The 22,521-nt window shown below is 48.2% G+C and overlaps 1 pseudogene; it reads left to right on the forward strand.

The window, feature by feature from the left end:
- The first annotated feature begins 2,224 nt into the window (after positions 1-2,224).
- LOC124033801 overlaps positions 2,225-22,521 on the forward strand; it is a 185,824-nt pseudogene continuing 165,527 nt past the window's right edge.

Raw genomic sequence — 22,521 nt, forward strand, 5'->3', positions numbered from 1 at the left:
AGTCGGAAGTTTACATACACCTATGTTGGAGTCATTAAAATGTGTTTTTCAACCACTCCACAAATGTCTTGTTAACAAACTATAGTTTTGGCAAGTCGGTTAGGACATCTACTTTGTGCATGACACAAGTCATTTTTCCAACAATTGTTTACAGATAGATTATTTCACTTATAATTCACTACATCACAATTCCAGTTTTCAGAAGTTTACATACACTAAGTTGACTATGCCTTTAAACAGCTTGGAAAATTCCAGAAAATGATGTCATAGCTTTAGAAGCTTCTGAGGCTAATTGACATCATTTCAGTCAATTGGAAGTGTACCTGTGGATGTATTTCAAGGCCTACCTTCAAACTCAGTGCCTCTTCGCTTGACATCATGGAAAATCAGCCAATAACTTTTGCAGACCTCCACAAGTCTGGTTCATCCTGGGAACAATTTCCAAACGCCTGAAGGTACCACGTTCATCTGTACAAACAATAGTACGCAAGTATAAACACCATGGGACCACGCAGCCGTCATACCGCTCAGGAAGGAGACGCGCTCTGTCTCCTAGAGATGAACGTACTTGGTGCGAAAAGTGCAAATCAATCCCAGAACGACAGCAAACGACCTTGTGAAGATGCTGGAGGAAACAGGCACAAAAGTATCTATATACACAGTAAAACGAGTCCTATATCGACATAACCTGAAATGCTGCTCAGCAAGGAAGAAGCCACTGCTCCAAAACCGCTTTTAAAAAGCCAGTCTACAGTTTGCAACTGCACATGGGGACAAATATCATACCTTTTGGAGAAATATCATCTGGTCTAATGGAACAAAAATATAACTGTTTGGCCATAATGACCATCGTTATGTTTGGAGGAAAAAGGGGGAGGCTTGCAAGCCGAAGGACAGTGAAGCACGGGGGTGGCAGCATCATGTTGTGGGGGGGGGTGTTGCTACAGGAGGAACTGGTGCACTTCTCAAAATAGATGCCATCATGAGGAAGGAAAATTATGTGGATATATTGAAGCAACATCAAGACATCAGTCAGGAAGTTAAAGCTTGGTCGCAAATGGATCTTCCAAATGGACAATGACCCCAAGCATACTTCCAAAGTTGTGGCAAAATGGCTTAAAGACATCAAAGTCAAGGTATTGGAGTGGCCATCACAAAGCCCTGACCTCAATCCTATAGAACATTTGTGGGCAGAACTGAAAAAGTGCAAGCAAGGAGGCCTACAAACCTGACTTTGTTACACCAGCTCTGTCAGGAGGAATGGGCCAAAATTCACCCTACATATTGTGGGAAGCTTGTGGAAGGCTACCCAAAACTTTTGACCCAAGTTAAACAATTTAAAGGCAACTCTACCAAATATTAATTGAGTATGTAAACTTAGGAATTGTGGAAAACTGAGTTTAAATGTATTTGGCTAAGGTGTATGTGTAACCGATGTGAAATGGCTAGCTAGTTAGCGGTGGTGCGCGCTAATAGCGTTTCAATCGGTGACATCACTATCTTTGAGACCTTGAAGTAGTAGTTCCCCTTGCTCTGCAAGGGCCGTGGCTTTTGTGGAGCGATGGGTAACGATGCTTCGTGGGTGTCAGTTGTTGATATGTGCAGAGGGTTTCTGTTTCGAGCCCGGGTTGGGGCGAGGAGAGGGACGGAAGCTTAACTGTTACATATGTAAACTTCAGACTTCAACTTTATCATGTCCATCAATGCAAGGTTCGGGCTCCTCACAAACACCTACACATTTCACTTCCAGAACTCAAACTGGTGAATTCTGTTTGAACTTGACACCAGTGTTCTTCAACATAACCTCTTCAACATAACCTCATAACATAATGCTGTCAACTTCAACAGATTCAAACTCATCCTCTTATCTTTCTCAATCTCCTCTCTCTCACTCCAATCTTTCTCCGTTAACCAATTTCCTGACTCCTTCTGAAAATATGACACTTTCCCAAGTCAAACACTCTTTTCAGGCTCCTTGAAAGCTAAACCCTGTATTCCCGCCACTTCAAACCAGAGACGCTCTTTACCTGAAGGCCTTCATGCCTGTCTGCCTGCTTTAAATAGCAAGCCGTGGCCACGTGACTCACTCTCTCTATGAGCGATTCATTTCCAGAGAGAAGTTGTACCTAATAAACTGTCCAGTGTGTGTATACGATTGCCTATCAAATAAATGGCGTTTTGTTTTAGCTTGGTTTGGTTGATTGGTCAAGAATGATTGCAGGGTTGGTTTCGGGCTGGACAGGAAACAGGAATTCGGGAACGCGCATCCATGTAGGCGCACTCCCGGCTGATTTCCCCGGAATGGAGCAGCGGTGAAAACCGTTCACTTCTGAACACCACAATATTGCATTGACACCCGGATTTGCGACACATTTAAGCCTACCAGTTTTTACGTTGGATTCCCGAGGAAAACGTTCTGGATTTGTGACAGTAAGTAAACGTTATCCGTTTCCTTTCTCTCTCGTTAAAGTCACCTTTATTTTCTAGCGCTGCATTTTCTAAATGATCTCAGATGTACATTGCATTGATTTACTGGAGGTTAAAATGCTGTACAATGTTGAATGTTACACTATTACATCGGATTACCACATCAGGTTACCATGAAATAGCCCAGATTTCTACAGCGGTGAGATATTGAGACATTTGGAAACACAAATGGCACATTTTGAATGCAATAATAAACCTGGATTTATCGCTAGGCCGAAAACGCACTAGGAGACCTTGCTACCATGCTCATGCATTTCAACGAAGGCAGCAGATTAGAATTGAAGGCATCTGCAGCTGGCAATTGAGTATGTAGTTTATGCCGCAGGATGGACAAGCACAGAGAGAAAGCCTTGGATAGCTCCTGGCCTGTGAACACTATTGCCGTAGAGAATAATGCCAAGTAAAGGTTTAGATTTAGTATCCTAGTCCTAATAGGGAACATGTTCCTAGTTTTTGTCTTTCGTGAATGTAAACAGTTAATTAGACAGATGATCGAGGCGCGGCGAGGCATTGACATGGGCGTGTTCTCGTCCCAGTGTTAAATGTCTGTGGGTTTGACATCCTGTCATTTCCAGACTCTCATCGCAGAACTGTTGCTTCATCTCGGACGCAATACCGAATGGGACACCTTATTAAAATGCTATTCTCAACAAACTATTCATCTTTACAAAATGTATATTAGGCTGGTTTTAGTGGTTAAAGAGAGCCCCTGTAGTGATGTTCCCTTGCCTCAGTCTGATGAGAGGCCTGTCTGATCCTCAGCATGTGCCTAAAATCTAGGTATACGGTCAGATAAAATAAAATAAAAATGTATAGACAAGCGTCCCCGGTAAATGATGACGTAGGGCCGGGTTGACTTTATCTGACGGTGTCACGCTGCTTCTACACTCAGGATTTCTAACTGGAGAATGAGCATCTAGTTTGATAATCCGCAATATTCCCAGACGAACACATGCCAGTTGTAATGTAAACCAGACTAAAATCTGGTTGTTTTTATTGGCTGAACGGGTTAATGTCATAAACATATGTAGGTTGCATTCTACACCCTGATCTCTGCATCTGCTGAATCCACCTTTCACAATAGGGCCGGAGAGCAGGGCCGGAGAGTAGGGCCAGAGAGCAGGGCCGGAGAGTAGGGCCGGAGAGGAGGGCCGGAGAGTAGGGCCAGAGAGTAGGGCCAGAGAGTAGGGCCAGAGAGTGGGGCCGGAGAGTGGGGCCGGAGAGCGGGGCCGGAGAGCGGGGCCGGAGAGCGGGGCCGGAGAGCGGGGCCGGAGAGCGGGGCCGGAGAGCGGGGCCGGAGAGCGGGGCCGGAGAGCGGGGCCGGAGAGCGGGGCCGGAGAGCGGGGCCGGAGAGCAGGGCCGGAGAGCAGGGCCGGAGAGCAGGGCCGGAGAGCAGGGCCGGAGAGCAGGGCCATAAAATGAACAACTACTGGTACAGCTGTGCTGTATTGCGTTGGATCCAGTGATGAATCTCTGCAGTGATTCGTATGTGAACATTTGCTTATGTGTGTCCTGTTTCCTTTGTGTCAGGTAGGGTAGACAACTCTATCAGATAACCCTACATAACCCTACACTGAGTGTACAAAACACTAAGAACACCTTCCTAATATTGAGTTGCACCCCACCCCCACCCCCAAACGAGAGGTTTGCCCTCAACAGCCTCAATTCGTCAGGGCATGGACTGTCGAAAGCGTTCCACAGGGATGCTGGTCCTTGTTGACTCCGATGCTTCCCACATTTGTGTCAAGTTGGCTGGATGTCCTTTGGTTGGTGGAACATTCTTGATACACACAGGAATTTGTTGAGTGTGGAAAACCCAGCAGCGTTGCAGTTCTTGACACAAACCAGTGCACCTGGTACCTACTACCATACACCTGTTCAAAGGCATTTAGAGTTTTTGTCTTGCCCATTCACCCTCTCAGATACTCAACTAGTCTAAAGAAGGCCAGTTTTATTGCTTCTATAATCAGAAGAACAGTTTTCAGCTGTGCTAACATAATTGCAAAAGGGTTTTCTAATGATCAATTAGCCTTTTACAATGATAAACTTGAATTGCTGATAATGGGCCTCTGTACACCGTTTCCAGCTACGGTAGTCATGAACAATGTCTACACTGTCTTTCTGATCAATTTGATCTTATTTTAATGGACAAAAGCATATTTTTATTTCAAAAACAAGGACATTTCTAAGTGACCCTGAACTTGTGAACAGTTGTGTATATTTGCACTTCCTGTTTTGTACTTCCTGCTTCGCTCCCACGGGGACACTTGCAATGGCTGCATCTTTGAATTGAATGGGGATGCCTGTTCTATTCCTTCTATTTCTATGGCGGCACATGCAGTTGGGAGGAGATGAGAAAATGTGCTTTCAAAAAATACTTTTTTGAGACTGAGGGGAAAAAAATCTAACAGGCATTTGTCATCGGTGAGGAATCTCAAGTCCTTCCATCCTCATCTGAAACAGCTGGTCTCTGCTGTGGAGGGGTCCTATAGACATCTAGCTGGTCTCTGCTGTGGAGGGGTCCTATAGACATCTAGCTGGTCTCTGCTGTGGAGGGGTCAGGGGATCTATAGACATCTAGCTGGTCTCTGTTGTAGGGGAGGGAACCTATAGACATCTAGCTGGTCTCTGTTGTGGAGGGAACCTATAGACATCTAGCTGGTCTCTGCTGTGGAGGGGTCAGGGGAACCTATAGACATCTAGCTGGTCTCTGTTGTAGAGGGAACCTATAGACATCTAGCTGGTCTCTGTTGTGGAGGGGTCAGGGGACCTATAGACATCTAGCTGGTCTCTGTTGTGGAGGGGTCAGGGGACCTATAGACATCTAGCTGGTCTCTGTTGTGGAGGGGTCAGGGGAACCTATAGACATCTAGCTGGTCTCTGTTGTGGAGGGGTCCTATAGACATCTAGATGGTCTCTGTTGTAGAGGGGACCTATAGACATCTAGCTGGTCTCTGTTGTAGAGGGGACCTATAGACATCTAGCTGGTCTCTGTTGTGGAGGGGACCTGTAGACATCTAGCTGGTCTCTGTTGTAGAGGGGTCAGGGGACCTATAGACATCTAGCTGGTCTCTGTTGTAGAGGGGTCAGGGGACCTGTAGACATCTAGCTGGTCTCTGTTGTAGAGGGGTCAGGGGACCTGTAGACATCTAGCTGGTCTCTGTTGTGGAGGGGTCCTATAGACATCTAGCTGGTCTCTGTTGTGGAGGGGTCCTATAGACATCTAGCTGGTCTCTGTTGTGGAGGGGTCCTATAGACATCTAGCTGGTCTCTGTTGTGGAGGGGTCAGGGGACCTATAGACATCTAGCTGGTCTCTGTTGTGGAGGGGTCCTATAGACATCTAGCTGGTCTCTGTTGTGGAGGGGTCCTATAGACATGTAGCTGGTCTCTGTTGTGGAGGGGTCAGGGGACCTATAGACATCTAGCTGGTCTCTGTTGTGGAGGGGTCCTATAGACATCTAGCTGGTCTCTGTTGTGGAGGGAACCTATAGACATCTAGCTGGTCTCTGTTGTGGAGGGAACCTATAGACATCTAGCTGGTCTCTGTTGTGGAGGGGTCAGGGGACCTATAGACATCTAGCTGGTCTCTGTTGTGGAGGGGTCAGGGGACCTATAGACATCTAGCTGGTCTCTGTTGTGGAGGGGTCAGGGGAACCTATAGACATCTAGCTGGTCTCTGTTGTGGAGGGGTCCTATAGACATCTAGATGGTCTCTGTTGTAGAGGGGACCTATAGACATCTAGCTGGTCTCTGTTGTAGAGGGGACCTATAGACATCTAGCTGGTCTCTGTTGTAGAGGGGACCTATAGACATCTAGCTGGTCTCTGTTGTGGAGGGGACCTGTAGACATCTAGCTGGTCTCTGTTGTAGAGGGGACCTATAGACATCTAGCTGGTCTCTGTTGTAGAGGGGTCAGGGGACCTATAGACATCTAGCTGGTCTCTGTTGTAGAGGGGTCAGGGGACCTATAGACATCTAGCTGGTCTCTGTTGTAGAGGGGTCAGGGGACCTATAGACATCTAGCTGGTCTCTGTTGTAGAGGGGTCAGGGGACCTGTAGACATCTAGCTGGTCTCTGTTGTGGAGGGGTCCTATAGACATCTAGCTGGTCTCTGTTGTGGAGGGGTCAGGGGACCTATAGACATCTAGCTGGTCTCTGTTGTGGAGGGGTCAGGGGACCTATAGACATCTAGCTGGTCTCTGTTGTGGAGGGGTCAGGGGAACCTATAGACATCTAGCTGGTCTCTGTTGTGGAGGGGACCTATAGACATCTAGCTGGTCTCTGTTGTAGAGGGGACCTATAGACATCTAGCTGGTCTCTGTTGTAGAGGGGACCTATAGACATCTAGCTGGTCTCTGTTGTAGAGGGGTCAGGGGACCTATAGACATCTAGCTGGTCTCTGTTGTAGAGGGGTCAGGGGACCTGTAGACATCTAGCTGGTCTCTGTTGTGGAGGGGTCCTATAGACATCTAGCTGGTCTCTGTTGTGGAGGGGTCAGGGGACCTATAGACATCTAGCTGGTCTCTGTTGTGGAGGGGTCAGGGGACCTATAGACATCTAGCTGGTCTCTGTTGTGGAGGGGTCCTATAGACATCTAGCTGGTCTCTGTTGTGGAGGGGTCCTATAGACATCTAGCTGGTCTCTGTTGTGGAGGGGTCAGGGGACCTATAGACATCTAGCTGGTCTCTGTTGTGGAGGGGTCCTATAGACATCTAGCTGGTCTCTGTTGTGGAGGGGTCAGGGGACCTATAGACATCTAGCTGGTCTCTGTTGTGGAGGGGTCCTATAGACATCTAGCTGGTCTCTGTTGTGGAGGGAACCTATCGACATCTAGCTGGTCTCTGTTGTGGAGGGGTCCTATAGACATCTAGCTGGTCTCTGTTGTGGAGGGAACCTATAGACATCTAGCTGGTCTCTGTTGTGGAGGGAACCTATAGACATCTAGCTGGTCTCTGTTGTGGAGGGGACCTGTAGACATCTAGCTGGTCTCTGTTGTAGAGGGGTCAGGGGAACCTATAGACATCTAGCTGGTCTCTGTTGTGGAGGGGTCAGGGGACCTATAGACATCTAGATGGTCTCTGTTGTGGAGGGGTCAGGGGACCTATAGACATCTAGATGGTCTCTGTTGTGGAGGGAACCTATAGACATCTAGCTGGTCTCTGTTGTGGAGGGGACCTGTAGACATCTAGATGGTCTCTGTTGTGGAGGGGTCAGGGGACCTATAGACATCTAGCTGGTCTCTGTTGTGGAGGGGTCAGGGGACCTATAGACATCTAGATGGTCTCTGTTGTGGAGGGGTCAGGGGACCTATAGACATCTAGATGGTCTCTGTTGTGGAGGGGTCCTATAGACATCTAGATGGTCTCTGTTGTGGAGGGGTCAGGGGTCCTATAGACATCTAGATGGTCTCTGTTGTGGAGGGGTCCTATAGACATCTAGATGGTCTCTGTTGTGGAGGGGTCAGGGGACCTATAGACATCTAGATGGTCTCTGTTGTGGAGGGGTCCTATAGACATCTAGATGGTCTCTGTTGTGGAGGGGTCCTATAGACATCTAGATGGTCTCTGTTGTGGAGGGGTCAGGGGTCCTATAGACATCTAGCTGGTCTCTGTTGTGGAGGGGTCAGGGGACCTATAGACATCTAGCTGGTCTCTGTTGTGGAGGGGTCCTATAGACATCTAGATGGTCTCTGTTGTGGAGGGGTCAGGGGTCCTATAGACATCTAGATGGTCTCTGTTGTGGAGGGGTCCTATAGACATCTAGCTGGTCTCTGTTGTGGAGGGGTCCTATAGACATCTAGCTGGTCTCTGTTGTGGAGGGTTCAGGGGTCCTATAGACATTTCTTTTGTTGTTGATTTATTTCACCTTTATTTAACCAGGTAGGCCAGTTGAGAACACCTTTATTTAACCAGGTAGGCCAGTTGAGAACACCTTTATTTAACCAGGGAGGCCAGTTGAGAACACCTTTATTTAACCAGGTAGGCCAGTTGAGAACACCTTTATTTAACCAGGTAGGCCAGTTGAGAACACCTTTATTTAACCAGGTAGGCCAGTTGAGAACACCTTTATTTCACCAGGTAGGCCAGTTGAGAACACCTTTATTTAACCAGGTAGGCCAGTTGAGAACACCTTTATTTAACCAGGTAGGCTAGTTGAGAACACCTTTATTTAACCAGGTAGGCCAGTTGAGAACACCTTTATTTAACCAGGTAGGCCAGTTGAGAACACCTTTATTTCACCAGGTAGGCCAGTTGAGAACACCTTTATTTCACCAGGTAGGCCAGTTGAGAACACCTTTATTTAACCAGGTAGGCCAGTTGAGAACACCTTCATTTAACCAGGTAGGCCAGTTGAGAACACCTTTATTTAACCAGGTAGGCCAGTTGAGAACAAGTTCTCATTTACAACTGCTACCTGGCCAAGATAAAGCAAAGCAGTTCGACACAGACAACAACACAGAGTTACACATGGAGTAAAACAAACATACAGTCAATAATACATTAGAAAAAGTCTATATACGTTGTGAGCAAATGAGGTGAGATAAGGGAGATAAAGTAAATACAATATAGCAAGTAAAACACTGGAATGGTAGATGTGCAGAAGATGAATGTGCAAGTAGAGATACTGGGGTGCAAAGGAGCAAAATAAATAAATAAAAACATTAGGGAATAGGTAGTTGTTTGGGCTAAATTATAGATGGGCTATGTACAGGTGCAGTGATCTGTGAGCTGCTCTGACAGCTGGTGCTTAAAGCTAGTGAGGGAGATAAGTGTTTCCAGTTTAAGAGATTTTTGTAGTTCGTTCCAGTCATTGGCAGCAGAGAACTGGAAGGAAAGACGGCCAAAGGAGGAGCAGGAGGATGCGTTTCTCTATATATATTATAGAGAAACGGATCCCCCTGCTCCCGCTGGCTTTTCATACTGTACCCGCCTGCTGTACCTGCCTGCTCACGCTGGCTTTTCATACTGTACCCGCCTGCTCACGCTGGCTTTTCATACTGTACCCACCTGCTCCCGCTGGCTTTTCATACTGTACCCGCCTGCTCCCGCTGGCTTTTCATACTGTACCCGCCTGCTCCCGCTGGCTTTTCATACTGTACCCGCCTACTCCCGCTGGCTTTTCATACTGTACCCGCCTGCTCCCGCTGGCTTTTCATACTGTACCCGCCTGCTCCCGCTGGCTTTTCATACTGTACCCGCCTGCTCCCGCTGGCTTTTCATACTGTACCCGCCTGCTCCCGCTGGCTTTTCATACTGTACCCGCCTGCTGTACCCGCCTGCTCACGCTGGCTTTTCATACTGTACCCACCTGCTCCCGCTGACTTTTCATACTGTACCCGCCTGCTGTACCCGCCTGCTCACGCTGGCTTTTCATACTGTACCCGCCTGCTTTTCATACTGTACCCGCCTGCTCCCGCTGGCTTTTCATACTGTACCCGCCTGCTGTACCCGCCTGCTCACGCTGGCTTTTCATACTGTACCCGCCTGCTTTTCATACTGTACCCACCTGCTCCCGCTGGCTTTTCATACTGTACCCGCCTGCTGTACTAGCCTGCTAACGCTGGCTTTTCATACTGTACCCGCCTGCTTTTCATACTGTACCCTCCTGCTCCCGCTGGCTTTTCATACTGTACCCGCCTGCTGTACCCGCCTGCTCACGCTGGCTTTTCGTACCATACCTGCCTGCTCCCGCTGGCTTTTCATACTGTACCCGCCTGCTCCCGCTGGCTTTTCATACTGTACCCGCCTGCTCACGCTGGCTTTTCGTACCATACCTGCCTGCTCCCGCTGGCTTTTCATACTGTACCCGCCTGCTCACGCTGGCTTTTCATACTGTACCCGCCTGCTTTTCATACTGTACCCGCCTGCTCCCGCCTGCTTTTCATACTGTACCCGCCTGCTCACGCTGGCTATTCATACTGTACCCGCCTGCTCACGCTGGCTTTTCATACTGTACCCGCCTGCTCACGCTGGCTATTCATACCGTACCCGCCTGCTCACGCTGGCTATTCATACTGTACCCGCCTGCTCCCGCTTGCTCCCACTTGCTTTTCATACTGTACCCACCTGCTGTACCCGCCTGCTCACGCTGGCTTTTCATACTGTACCCGCCTGCTTTTCATACTGTACCCGCCTGCTCCCGCCTGCTTTTCATACTGTACCCGCCTGCTCACGCTGGCTATTCATACTGTACCCGCCTGCTCACGCTGGCTTTTCATACTGTACCCGCCTGCTCACGCTGGCTATTCATACCGTACCCGCCTGCTCACGCTGGCTATTCATACTGTACCCGCCTGCTCCCGCTTGCTCCCACTTGCTTTTCATACTGTACCCACCTGCTGTACCCGCCTGCTCACGCTGGCTTTTCATACTGTACCCGCCTGCTCACGCTGGCTATTCATACTGTACCCGCTTGCTGTACCCGCCTGCTCCCGCTTGCTTTTCATACTGTACCCGCATGCTCCCGCTTGCTTTTCATACTGTACCCGCTTGCTTTTCATACTGTACCCGCCTGCTCACGCTGGCTTTTCATACTGTACCCGCCTGCTCACGCTGGCTATTCATACTGTACCCGCCTGCTCACGCTGGCTTTTCATACTGTACCCGCCTGCTCACGCTGGCTATTCATACCGTACCCGCCTGCTCACGCTGGCTATTCATACTGTACCCGCCTGCTCCCGCTTGCTTCCACTTGCTTTTCATACTGTACCCACCTGCTGTACCCGCCTGCTCACGCTGGCTTTTCATACTGTACCCGCCTGCTTTTCATACTGTACCCGCCTGCTCCCGCCTGCTTTTCATACTGTACCCGCCTGCTCACGCTGGCTATTCATACTGTACCCGCCTGCTCACGCTGGCTTTTCATACCGTACCCGCCTGCTCACGCTGGCTATTCATACTGTACCCGCCTGCTCCCGCTTGCTCCCACTTGCTTTTCATACTGTACCCACCTGCTGTACCCGCCTGCTCACGCTGGCTTTTCATACTGTACCCGCCTGCTCACGCTGGCTATTCATACTGTACCCGCTTGCTGTACCCGCCTGCTCCCGCTTGCTTTTCATACTGTACCCGCCTGCTCCCGCTTGCTTTTCATACTGTACCCGCTTGCTTTTCATACTGTACCCGCCTGCTCACGCTGGCTTTTCATACTGTACCCGCCTGCTCACGCTGGCTATTCATACCGTACCCGCCTGCTCACGCTGGCTTTTCATACTGTACCCGCCTGCTCCCGCTGGCTTTTCATACTGTACCCGCCTGCTGTACCCGCCTGCTCCCGCTGGCTATTCATACCGTACCCGCCTGCTGTACCCGCCTGCTCACGCTGGCTATTCATACCGTACCCGCCTGCTCACGCTGGCTTTTCACACCGTACCCGCCTGTTCCCGCTTTCTCTTGAGCTACGTTGTGTATAATGTAGCCTTAATAGGTGTGGGACCATTTGCAGGCAGATACGCCCGATCAATATTTATTTCTAGGTAATGTAGTAGGCCTAAACTATATTTTCGGGTTGCACCACACCTCGCGTCAGTTGGATGCCTTTTTCCACTCAGCTTTTGGGGAGGCAGTTCTCACTGACGCTGCTTTCATCCTGCCAACCTGTCACTCATGCCAGGTGGCAGTTTAGTTTTTTGGAGAGGATCCTCAAAAGTAGCCCTTCTCTCTCTCCTCTCTCTTCTCTCAACTCTTCTCTCTCTCCTCTCTCTTCTCTCAACTCTTCTCTCTCTCCTCTCTCTTCTCTCAACTCTTCTCTCTCTCCTCTCTCTTCTCTCAACTCTTCTCTTCTCTCAACTCTTCTCTCTCTCTCCTCTCTCAACTCTTCTCTCTCTCTTCTCTCAACTTCTCTCTCTCTCTCAACTCTCTCCTCTCTCAACTCTTCTCTCTCTCCTCTCTCTTCTCTCAACTCTTCTCTCTCTCCTCTCTCAACTCTTCTCTCTCTCTCCTCTCTCAACTCTTCTCTCTCTCCTCTCTCAACTCTTCTCTCTCTCCTCTCTCAACTCTTCTCTCTCTCCTCTCTCAACTCTTCTCTCTCTCCTCTCTCAACTCTTCTCTCTCTCCTCTCTCAACTCTTCTCTCTCTCCTCTCTCAACTCTTCTCTCTCTCCTCTCTCAACTCTTCTCTCTCTCTCTCTCTCCTCTCTCAACTCTTCTCTCTCTCCTCTCTCCTCTCTCAACTCTTCTCTCTCTCCTCTCTCCTCTCTCAACTCTTCTCTCTCTCCTCTCTCCTCTCTCAACTCTTCTCTCTCTCCTCTCTCCTCTCTCAAATCTTCTCTCTCTCCTCTCCTTTCTCAACTCTTCTCTCTCTCCTCTCCTTTCTCAACTCTTCTCTCTCTCCTCTACTTTCTCAACTCTTCTCTCTCTCCTCTCTCCTCTACTTTCTCAACTCTTCTCTCTCTCCTCTCTCCTCTACTTTCTCAACTCTTCTCTCTCTCCTCTCTCCTCTACTTTCTCAACTCTCTCTCTCTCCTCTCTCCTCTCCTTTCTCAACTCTTCTCTCTCTCCTCTCTCCTCTCCTTTCTCAACTCTTCTCTCTCTCCTCTCCTTTCTCAACTCTTCTCTCTCTCTCTCTCCTCTCCTTTCTCAACTCTTCTCTCTCTCTCTCTCTCCTCTACTTTCTCAACTCTTCTCTCTCTCCTCTCTCCTCTCCTTTCTCAACTCTTCTCTCTCTCCTCTCTACTTTCTCAACTCTTCTCTCTCTCCTCTCTCCTTTCTCAACTCTTCTCTCTCTCCTCTCTCCTCTCTCAACTCTTCTCTCTCTCCTCCTCTCCTTTCTCAACTCTTCTCTCTCTCCTCCTCTCCTTTCTCAACTCTTCTCTCTCTCCTCCTCTCCTTTCTCAACTCTTCTCTCTCTCCTCTCTCCTTTCTCAACTCTTCTCTCTCTCCTCCTCTCCTTTCTCAACTCTTCTCTCTCTCCTCCTCTCCTTTCTCAACTCTTCTCTCTCTCCTCCTCTCCTTTCTCAACTCTTCTCTCTCTCCTCCTCTCCTTTCTCAACTCTTCTCTCCTTATTTCACAGCTCTCCTCAAAAGTAGCCGATCTCTCTTCTCTCCTCTACCTTCTCAACTCTTCTCTCTCTCTCTTCTCTCTCTCTCTACCTTCTCTACCTTTTCAACTCTACATGAAAACACTGACTTGAAATGAATATGTGGTAGAATGAATGTAGTGTTTCTGTGTGATTGAACCTAACTTGAGAGTAAGGCTGTAGTTTTATCTGTGAGAGACTTACTCACGTTGTGTTTCTGTGTGATTGAACCTAACTTGAGAGTAAGGCTGTAGTTTTATCTGTGAGAGACTCAGTCACGTTGTGTTTATATGACTAGCCACTGTGTGTGTTTTAGTATGTCGTAATACTAAGCAGTCATGCACACAGAGCCAGAGTGAAGGTTTTGTTATGGAATAGACAGGAGGTCATTATAAACAGGTGTCCTGTCCCCTTCACTTGTAAAACATTAGCCAGAAGAACAGTTAGGTTGACTTCGAGAGACACTGTAAAATGTCCTAGGATACGTTCCAAATAGCACCATATCAGGATAGGCAACCCTGTTCCTGGAGTGCCTCAGGATAGGCAACCCTGTTCCCGGAGTGCCTCAGGATAGGCAACCCTGTTCCCGGAGTGCCTCAGGATAGGCAACCCTGTTCCCGGAGTGCCTCAGGATAGGCAACCCTGTTCCCGGAGTGCCTCAGGATAGGCAACCCTGTTCCCGGAGTGCCTCAGGATAGGCAACCCTGTTCCCGGAGTGCCTCAGGATAGGCAACCCTGTTCCCGGAGTGCCTCAGGATAGGCAACCCTGTTCCCGGAGTGCCTCAGGATAGGCAACCCTGTTCCCGGAGTGCCTCAGGATAGGCAACCCTGTTCCCGGAGTGCCTCAGGATAGGCAACCCTGTTCCCGGAGTGCCTCAGGATAGGCAACCCTGTTCCCGGAGTGCCTCAGGATAGGCAACCCTGTTCCCGGAGTGCCTCAGGATAGGCAACCCTGTTCCCGGAGTGCCTCAGGATAGGCAACCCTGTTCCCGGAGTGCCTCAGGATAGGCAACCCTGTTCCCGGAGTGCCTCAGGATAGGCAACCCTGTTCCCGGAGTGCCTCAGGATAGACAACCCTGTTCCCGAGTGCCTCAGGATAGACAACCCTGTTCCTGGAGTGCCAAGTGCCAAATGTACTGCCAGATTTTGTTCCAATTAGGCACCACACCTGACAGACGGAGCTACTTGATTGGTCTTTAACCTCTTGCTCCTACCTGACACGCAGGCGTCCCATCTAGACATCTGGAAATGCAAATGCGCTACGCTAAATGCTAATAGTACTAGTTAAAACTCAAACGTTCATTAAAATACACATGCAGGGTATTGAATTAAAGCTACACTCGTTGTGAATCCAGGCAACAAGTCAGATTTTTTAAATGCTTTTCGGCGAAAGCATGAGAAGCTATTATCTGATAGCATGTAACACCCCAAAAGACCCGCAGGGGACGTAAACAAAATAATTAGCATAGTCAGCGCTACACAAACCGCACAAATAAAATATAAAACATTCATTACCTTTGACCATCTTCTTTGTTGGCACTCCTAGATGTCCCATAATCACTATTGGGTCTTTTTTTCCGATTAAATCGGTCCATATATAGCCTAGATATCGATCTATGAAGACTGTATGATAAACGGAAAAAAATAGCGTCTTGTAACGTCATTTTTTAAAATTAAAATAGTCGACGATAAACTTTCACAAAACACTTCGAAATACTTTTGTAATGCTACTTTAGGTATTAGTACACGTTAATAAGCGATCAAATTGATCACGAGGTGATGTATATTCTTTAGCTGTCCGTCTGGAAATAATGTCCGGGTAAATCTCAACCAAAATATCCGGTCGGAGACCTGAACAAATGGCTTGTCTCTTCTTCGTTTGACCAAGAAACAAAGCCGAGGCAAATGACAAGACTGTTGACATTGTGTGGAAGCTGTAGGTATTGCAACCTCAGCCCCATTTAATGTGGTTCGCCTTTAACAATGGGTTGATGTGGCGGATGGATATATTTTTCCATTTTCAGTGATCAGATTTTCCTGCACTTTTCGATGAAACGCACGTTCTGTTATAGTCACAGCCGTGATTTAACCAGTTTTATAAACTTCTGAGTGTTTTCTATCCACACATACTAATCATATGCATATACTATATTCCTGGCATAGCAGGGCGCTGAAATGTTGCGCGATTTTTTAACAGAATGTTCGAAAAAGTAGAGGGTCGACTTAAGAGGTTAAACCCAACACACCTGGTTGGAACCCAACCCGCCTGGTCTTCCCCGGTCGGGTTGGAACCCAACACGCCTGGTCTTCCCCGGTCGGGTTGGAACCCAACACGCCTGGTCTTCCCCGGTCGGGTTGGAACCCAACACGCCTGGTCTTCCCCGGTCGGGTTGGAACCCAACACGCCTGGTCTTCCCCGGTCGGGTTGGAACCCAACACGCCTGGTCTTCCCCGGTCGGGTTGGAACCCAACACGCCTGGTCTTCCCCGGTCGGGTTGGAACCCAACACGCCTGGTCTTCCCCGGTCGGGTTGGTCTTCTTCTCGCTCCTCTGTCCCCATCGGACTGACACACTGTGTGGGGTGTCATATCTTCACATACACTATTCAAGGAAACCCATCCTACTGCCACACATGTCTGGGCAGGTGAGAGAAATCAGGAGACCATTTTTTTCTCTCTACCTCCTTCCGTATTCCCTCTACTGGCTGTAGTGTACTAAACAGGGCTTTAGACAGGGCTTTAGACAGGGCTTTAGACGGGGCTTTAAACGGGGCTTTAAACGGGGCTTTAAACGGGGCTTTAGACAGGGCTTTAAACGGGGCTTTAGACGGGGCTTTAGACGGGGCTTTAGACGGGGCTTTAGACGGGGCTTTAAACAGGGCTTTAAACAGGGCAAAGTCCACCAGTGTCAGTTGCACCAATAAGCGCACTGCAATCCTCCAGAATGACTGAGTGATACTTAAGACCAGTACACTTACACACAACCCTGAATTTGTGTCCCAAATGGCAACCTATTCCAGGACCCTGGTCTACAGTAGTGCACTATGCCCCCTGGATCCTGGTCTACAGTAGTGCACTATGCCCCCTGGGTCCTGGTCTACAGTAGTGCACTATGCCCTCTGGGTCCTGGTCTACAGTAGTGCACTATGCCCTCTGGGTCCTGGTCTACAGTAGTGCCCTCTGGGTCCTGGTCTACAGTAGTGCCCTCTGGGTCCTGGTCTACAGTAGTGCCCTCTGGGTCCTGGTCTACAGTAGTGCCCTCTGGGTCCTGGTCTACAGTAGTGCCCTCTGGGTCCTGGTCTACAGTAGTGCCCTCTGGGTCCTGGTCTACAGTAGTGTCCCTCTGGGTCCTGGTCTACAGTAGTGCCCTCTGGGTCCTGGTCTACAGTAGTGCCCTCTGGGTCCTGGTCTACAGTAGTGCCCTCTGGGTCCTGGTCTACAGTAGTGCCCTCTGGGTCCTGGTCTACAGTAGTGCCCTCTGGGTCCTGGTCTACAGTAGTGCCCTCTGGGTCCTGGTCTACAGTAGTGTCCTGGTCTCTGTGCCCTCTGGGTCCTGGTCTACAGTAGTGCCCTCTGGGTCCTGGTCTACAGTAGTGCCCTCTGGGTCCTGGTCTACAGTAGTGCCCTCTGGGTCCTGGTCTACAGTAGTGCCCTCTGGGTCCTGGTCTACAGTAGTGCCCTCTGGGTCCTGGTCTACAGTAGTGCCCTCTGGGTCCTGGTCTACAGTAGTGCCCTCTGGGTCCTGGTCTACAGTAGTGCCCTCTGGGTCCTGGTCTACAGTAGTGCCCTCTGGGTCCTGGTCTACAGTAGTGCACTGTGCCCTCTGGGTCCTGGTCTACAGTAGTGCCCTATGCCCTCTGGGTCCTGGTCTACAGTAGTGCCCTATGCCCCCTGGGTCCTGGTCTACAGTAGTGCCTCTGGGTCCTGGTCTACAGTAGTGCCCTCTGGGTCCTGGTCTACAGTAGTGCCCTCTGGGTCCTGGTCTACAGTAGTGCCTCTGGGTCCTGGTCTACAGTAGTGCCCCCTGGGTCCTGGTCTACAGTAGTGCCCCTGGGTCCTGGTCTACAGTAGTGCCCCCTGGGTCCTGGTCTACAGTAGTGCCCTCTGGGTCCTGGTCTACAGTAGTGCCCTCTGGGTCCTGGTCTACAGTAGTATGTAGGGAATAGGGTGCTGTTTGGGACACACTCCCTGCTCCCTCACCAGCAACAAGAAGATTACATTTTGCTTTTCATAAAGTGACAAAATCAGTGCTTTTCTCTTTGTCCCAAAACAACTTACTTCATTGGAAATAGACAGCGTGAATAAATCTCTGGTGGTACTCCAGTCCCGTCCAATAGACAGGTTTTATGATGGTGTTTGTGTTTTCTCTGTGAAATGTCAGCGCCAGGGTGTGTTGACCTAGCATGATGTCACCGTTCAGGAAAAAGAGACGTGTGCTAAGTACCCACAACACACCCTGTCTCTGACATTTTAGAGTGAGACTGTATACACACACACACAGGAAGTACCAGTGACGTGCTCAATATGGAAGTGGATGCTAAGGTACAGGACTGTTTTGATAGCAGACTGGATGGAGCATGTGACAGGTTTCATCCCAAAACATTTGAGGAGTTCATTAATCAATGCATTGACGATGTTGTCTGCAAAGTGACCGTACGTACATACCCCAACCAGAAGCCATGGATTACTGGCAACATCCACACTAAGCTAACAGCTGGACCTGCCATTTTCAAAGAGCGGGAAACTAATCAGGATGCTTATAAGAAATCCTGCTAAGACGTCTGACGAACCATCAAACAGTCAAAACATAAGTCCAGGACTAAGATCGAACCTTACTAGGCTCTGATGCTCTTACAAGCCCTGCCACATCTATCACAGATTACAAAGGGAAATCCAACCGTGAGCTGCACAGTGACACGAGCCTACCAGATAAGCTAAATACATTCTATGCTTGCATCGAGGCAAGCAATATTGAACCATGCATGAGAACAACAGCTGTTCTAGACAACTGGTTGATCTCACTTTCCATGGCCGACCTTTTAAACAGGTTAACATTCGCAAGGCCACAGGGCCAAATGGAATACCAGATACCACGTCCTCAGAGCATGCACTGACCAGCTGCCAAGTGTCTTCAATTACATTTTCAACCTGTCCCTGACCCGGTCTATAATAGCAACATGTTTTAAGCAGACCACCATAGTCCCCGTGTCCAGAACGCCAAGGTAACCTGCCATATGTAATGATGATGATGTTCATTGATCTCAGCATTCAACACGGTTCTCCCTCCAAGCTCAGGACCCAGTTACTGAACACCTCCGTCTGCAGCTGGAACCTGGACTTACTGACAGGCCTCCCCAGGGGGTGAGGGTAGGTGACATCCTCCACTCTGACCAACACGGGGGCCCATCACTGGGTGTACTTAATCCCGTCCTGTACACCATATTCACCCACGATTGTGTGGTCGCGCACAACGCCATCAAGTGGTGGGACTGAGATCTGACCGTGTGGTGCCATAACCTCAACGGGATCAAGACAAAGGAGCTGATTGTGGACTACAGGAAAAGGCGGGCCAGACAGGCCCCTGTCAACATCGGCAGAGTTGCAAAGAAAAAGCCATATCTCAGACTGGCAAATAAAAATAAAATAAAAGATTAAGATGGGCTAAAGAACAGAGACACTGGACAGAGGAACTCTGCCTAGAAGGCCAGCATCCCGGAGTCGCCTCTTCACTGTTGACGTTGAGACTGGACAGAGGAACTCTGCCTAGAAGGCCAAGCATCCCGGAGTCGCCTCTTCACTGTTGACGTTGAGACTGGACAGAGGAACTCTGCCTAGAAGGCCAAGCATCAAGGAGTTGCCTCTTCACTGTTGACGTTGAGACTGGTGTTTTGAAGGGTACTATTTAATGAAGCTGCCAGTTGAGGACTTGTGAGGTGTCTGTTTCTCAAGCTAGACACTCTAATATACTTGTCCTCTTGCTCAGTTGTGCACCGGGGCCTCCCACTCCTCTTTCTTTTCTGGTTAGGGCAAGTTTGCGCTGTTCTGTGATGGGAGTAGCACACAGCGTTGTACGAGATCTTCAGTTTCTTGGCAATTTCTCAGAACAAGAATAGACTGACGAGTTTCAGAAGAAAGGTCTTTGTTCCTGACTGTTTTGAGCCTATAATCGAACCCACAAGTGCTGATCCTTCAGATACTCAACTAGACTAACGAAGGCCAGTTTTATTGCTTCTTTAATCAGAACAACAGTTTTCAGCTGTTCTAACATAATCGCAAATGGTTTTCTAATGATCAATTAGCCTTTTAGAATGATAAACTTGGATTAGCTAACACAACGTGCCATTGGAACACAGGAGTGATGGTTGTTGATAATGGGCCTCTGTACTTGGATTAGCAACTGCCATTGAACACAGGATATTCCATTAAGAATCACTTGGATTTAACCAGCATTGGAACACAGGATGATGGTCATTTACAACATTTAACAATGTCTGAACACTGTATTTCTGATCCATTTGATATTTTATTGGACAGGAGTGAAAATTCTGTACTTGGATTAGCTAACAAACGTGACCCCAAACCCATTGGAACACAGGAGTGATGGTTTCTGATAATGGGCCTCAAACTTGGATTAGCTGTGCCATTGGAACACAGGAGTGATGGTGATAATGGGCCTCTGTACTTGGATTAGCTAACACAACGTGCCATTGGAACACAGGAGTGATGGTGATAATGGGCCTCTGTACTTGGATTAGCTAACACAACGTGCCATTGGAACACAGGAGTGATGGTTGTTGATAATGGGCCTCTGTACGTCTATGTAGATATTCCATAAAGAAATCAGTAGTTTCCAGCTACAATAGTCATTTACAACATTAACAATATCTGCACTGTATTTCTGATCCATTTGATATTTTAATGGACAAAAAATTTGCTTTTTCAAAAACAAGGACGTTTCTAAGTGACCCCAAACCTTTGTGTGTGTGTGTGTGTGTGTGTGTGTGTCTTTTATATAAATACATGTGGGCCAAGCTCTGTCAGGTCAGATATGTCATCAGTCTGTGGGTCTGAACGGTCCATTTAGTATTAGTTTCCTGTGTCCCAAATGGCACCCTATTCCCTACACAGTGCACTACTTTTGGGTGTCCCTAATAGGCGCTGGTCAAAAGTAACGCACTATGTAGGGGATAGGTTGCTATTTTCTTCCCAGACATGGTGTAGGGTAAAGTCATCTAGTGTAATTCTCCCTGGCCCAGTTTAAGCAGGACTCTGCCTCGACCCTCTAATGATGGGCAGTTAGTGAGATCGAATGAAGAATAGGCGTGAAGGGTTGCTTAAAAGGCCTTTTTAAACTGGAGAAGGAATCCCGGACTCACTTCGAGAGGGAGATGGAAAAGCTGGTAGTGCTCTTTTTGAAGTCGGTTCGATTTATTATTAAAAAATAATCTTGATTGATTTCGGTTTGTTTTTATTTTAAATGTACTGTGCATTATGTGGGTTGAATGCTTTAACACAGAATAAACAATAAAGGTAGATATTGCCTATTAACCATTTACTCAAATCAAATCATGTTTGTCACGTGCGCTGAATACAACAGGTGTTGTAGACCTTACAGTGAAATGCTGAATACAACAGGTGTAGTAGACCTCACAGTGAAATGCTGAATACAACAGGTGTTGTAGACCTTACAGTGAAATGCTGAATACAACAGGTGTAGTAGACCTCACAGTGAAATGCTGAATACAACAGGTGTAGTTGACCTTACAGTGAAATGCTGAATACAACAGGTGTAGTAGACCTTACAGTGAAATGCTGAATACAACAGGTGTAGTAGTAGTGACATGCTGAATACAACAGGTGTAGTAGAACAGTGAAATGCTGAATACAACAGGTGTAGTAGACCTCACAGTGAAATGCTGAATACAACAGGTGTAGTAGACCTCACAGTGAAATGCTGAATACAACAGGTGTAGTAGACCTTACAGTGAAATGCTGAATACAACAGGTGTAGTAGACCTCACAGTGAATTGCTGAATACAACAGGTGTAGTAGACCTTACAGTGAAATGCTGAATACAACAGGTGTAGTAGACCTCACAGTGAATTGCTGAATACAACAGGTGTAGTAGACCTTACAGTGAAATGCTGAATACAACAGGTGTAGTAGACCTTACAGTGAAATGCTGAATACAACAGGTGTAGTAGACCTCACAGTGAATTGCTGAATACAACAGGTGTAGTAGACCTTACAGTGAAATGCTGAATACAACAGGTGTAGTAGACCGTACAGTGAAATGCTGAATACAACAGGTGTAGTAGACCTTACAGTGAAATGCTGAATACAACAGGTGTAGTAGACCTCACAGTGAAATGTTTACTAACAGGCTCTAACCAATAGTGCAGAAAAGTTGTTTGGTGATCAATAAATAAGTAAAGAAATAAAACAACAGTAAAAAGACAATGCAAACAGGCTGGGTAGCCATTTGATTACCTGTTCAGGTGTCTTATGGGTAAAAACTGCTGAGAAGCTTCCGGCTTGCCGTGCGGTAGGAGAGAGAACCGTCTATGACTAGGGTGGCTGGGGTCTTTGGCAATTTTTAGGTCCTTCCTCTGACACCGCCTGGTGTAGAGGTCCTGGATGTCAGGAAGCTTGGCCCCAGTGATGTACTGGGCCGTACCCTCTGTAGTGCCTTGCAGTCGGAGGCCGAGCAGTTGCCGTATCAGGCAGTGATGCAACTAGTCAGGATGCTCTCGATGGTGCAGCTGTATAACCTTTTGAGGATCTCAGGACCCATGCCAAATGTTTTTATATTCCTAAGGGAGAATAGGCTTCGTCGTGCCCTCTTCACGACTGTCTTGGTGTGTTTGGACCGTTCTAGTTTGTTGATGTGGACACTAAGGAACTTGAAGCTCTCAACCTGCTCCACTACAGCCCCTTCGATGAGAATGGGAGCGTGCTCGGTCCTCCTTTTCCTGTAGTCCACAATCATCTCCTTAGTCTTGGTTACGTTGAGGGACA

This window comes from Oncorhynchus gorbuscha, linkage group LG01 (genome assembly GCF_021184085.1).
Source record: "Oncorhynchus gorbuscha isolate QuinsamMale2020 ecotype Even-year linkage group LG01, OgorEven_v1.0, whole genome shotgun sequence".
Lineage (NCBI taxonomy): Eukaryota > Metazoa > Chordata > Actinopteri > Salmoniformes > Salmonidae > Oncorhynchus > Oncorhynchus gorbuscha.